The sequence below is a fragment of the Chrysochloris asiatica genome, unplaced genomic scaffold (genome assembly GCF_000296735.1).
Source record: "Chrysochloris asiatica unplaced genomic scaffold, ChrAsi1.0 scaffold00029, whole genome shotgun sequence".
NCBI lineage: Eukaryota > Metazoa > Chordata > Mammalia > Afrosoricida > Chrysochloridae > Chrysochloris > Chrysochloris asiatica.
This window is the reverse complement of record NW_006408547.1, coordinates 4,312,248-4,314,851: the sequence shown is the minus strand read 5'-3', so window position 1 is coordinate 4,314,851 and position 2,604 is coordinate 4,312,248. Positions and strand designations below refer to the sequence as shown.

The following is a 2,604-nucleotide window of genomic DNA, read 5'->3' as shown; positions in this document are numbered from 1 at the left end:
TTTATTTTTGGTGTGACAGATCAATCTATATAGTTCTGTGAATATGTGTATACATTTGATCCAGGACACAAAGAACAAAAAAACTTAAAACACCATAAAAACCAACCAAATGAGCCAGCAAGCCGTAATAAACCACAGGAAAGAGGGAGAATATGATTACCCTGGAATCGTCAAGGCACTCTTGAAACAGAAGAATGCTGGAGGGCTCACACTTCCTGATTTCAAACTTGTTGCAAAAATAGAGTTATCAAAACATACGTAGTGTTTTGTAGTGGCCTAGGTCCAGAAGTAGATATTTAAATTGAAGTCTCCAAATATTATTGTAGAACTATTTCTCCCATCAATTCTATTAATGGTTACTTCTTACACATTTGAGGACTCTATGATGAGATTCATATACATTTAATACTTACCTTTTATTTTAACAATTTAACCTTGCCAACATACAGAGGGCCTTCAAAATGTTTGTGGAAAAATGGAATTAAAGACGCTGCCCCTACTTGGGGTCATGATGGGCAGCAAAATGGTGTCCACCAGCAGGATCATTCAGGTAGTCGAGCCACATGCTCCATTAATAAGGTTCCTAATAGAACTGACAACACTCAATGCAATGTATCAGAAGCATTGCGATCAGCAGGAATTCCATTGCACTCTTCTGCAATGTCTCAGCATTCGATGGAAGTAAACCCCCAGATTTGCTCATGTATTAGGGTCCCCCAGACACTACAGAAATCATAAAAACATTACCTCAGAAATATAGAAGGAAACTTGTGTCTCAAGAAGAAATAGAATGTATCCAACATGCAGGTCCAAAATAATCAGACAAAATAATTATCTTTACAATAAAAGACTTCCCAAAATGACATATGAGAACTTGTACATTAAACAACTTTAATGAAGTATTCTGTAAAAAACAAAAGAGAATTTAGATGAACACTTACATATTCTATAATTTATGTATCTAGGTCAGCTCCTCTCAAGCTCACCTAATCACTAACATACTTCATACTTCTTAGTATACATTTTTAAATGTTAGCCTATTAATTTACTCTTGATTCTCAAATATTACCAGTCTTGAACTATTATTTAAAAGCGCATAAGATCTAGTAAACTTTCAAATGTTTCCTATCATTTCACTGTTTTTCTGGTTTCTGTTTAGAGTTGAAAAGAGTTACCAGGTAGAATTGCTGTTTTAGGAGAGTGGTTTCTCTGAAGCTGGATGAATATCATTGAAATAATAATGAGTCCTTTATTTGTTTTTAATTCCTATCACTTGTCATTAACAAAGTTACTGGAATATATCCTACTCTAAAGGATAACATAGCCAAGATAAATCAGGTGAATTGTAGTATTAGATTAGAAATAACAAAAAAGATTGTCATCTGTATTCAGGAAAAAAAAATGTCAAAATATGAAATGGAAAATAAATTAAGGGGCCAAAATGAATATAACAAAGGAATACATGTTTGATTAGAAATTTCAGTATTTATTAGGTTTTCAGAGCTGCTAAAAAATCTTGTTAAAATTTGGTTTATTTTACGATTTTGATGTGGTTGTGTATCCTGATAACCATTAATTTTCTCAAGCTTTTCTGAAAGCCTCCTGAAATCAGCTGAAATATCATATTTAAAGCAATTTGTGATAATTTAATAATGTCTTCCTTTATCATGTATTGTGAAAATATAATACCTAACAAAACTAAATTCTCTTACAACCAAAAAAAAAAAGGTAATGGAAGTTTGTCATGATCTTTGTGTTATGATCTATTTGTATCTCTGGATCTAGTATCTAGTAGACAGTAGCTAGTTGGAGCTTTTGTAAAAAATAAATTTTGCCAATTCTGCCTTTTGATTAGACAGGTTTAATTCATTTCCATCTAAAGTTATTCCCAATAATTACTATTTTTTTTGTTATTTCTTGAGTCTTACACTTTTGGGGGGGGGGAGACGGTGGCTCTCATCTTGGATCAAGGAACCCACTTCATAGTAAATAAGAGCAATAATGAGCACATGCTTATAGAATTTACTGGTCTTAACCGTGTTCCGCATCATCCTGAGGCAGTTGGCTTTATTGCACTGAGGAACGGCCTTCTAAAGACAATTACGGTGTCAGCTAGCTGACAATACTTTTCAGGGTTGAGGCCATGGCCTCCAGACGCTGTATATGTTCTAAACCAGTGTCTAACATGTGGATTGTTTTTCCAATAGCCAGGATTCCCAGGTCCAGGAAGCCAGTGGTGGAAATAGTAGTGGCCCCTCTAGATACTCAGTCGTAAAATTTTTGCTTCAAGTACCTGCAACCCTGTGCTCTTCAGTCTGGACATTTTAGTTTCAAAGGGAGGAATATTCCTACCTGGAGCCGCAACAGTGATTCCATTGAACTGCAGGTTAAGAATGCCTCCTGGCCTCTTTGGGCTCCTCATGCCTCTGTATCAACAGGAGTTACTTTATTGGGTGGTGTGATTGATCTTGACTACCAAAGGGAAATCAGATTAGTCCAGGTGTGGTGCTATGGGATAATGCATCAGACTTCAAAGTCGTTTGAACTGCAAGGTTGGTGGTTCAAGCTCACCAGCTGCTTCTTGGAAACCCTGTACAGGGTCGC

The 2,604-nt window shown here is 35.8% G+C and overlaps 1 pseudogene; it reads left to right on the top strand.

The window, feature by feature from the left end:
* Positions 1-508: 508 nt before the first annotated feature.
* Positions 509-818, top strand: LOC102830678 (annotated as a pseudogene).
* The last annotated feature ends 1,786 nt before the right edge of the window (positions 819-2,604 follow it).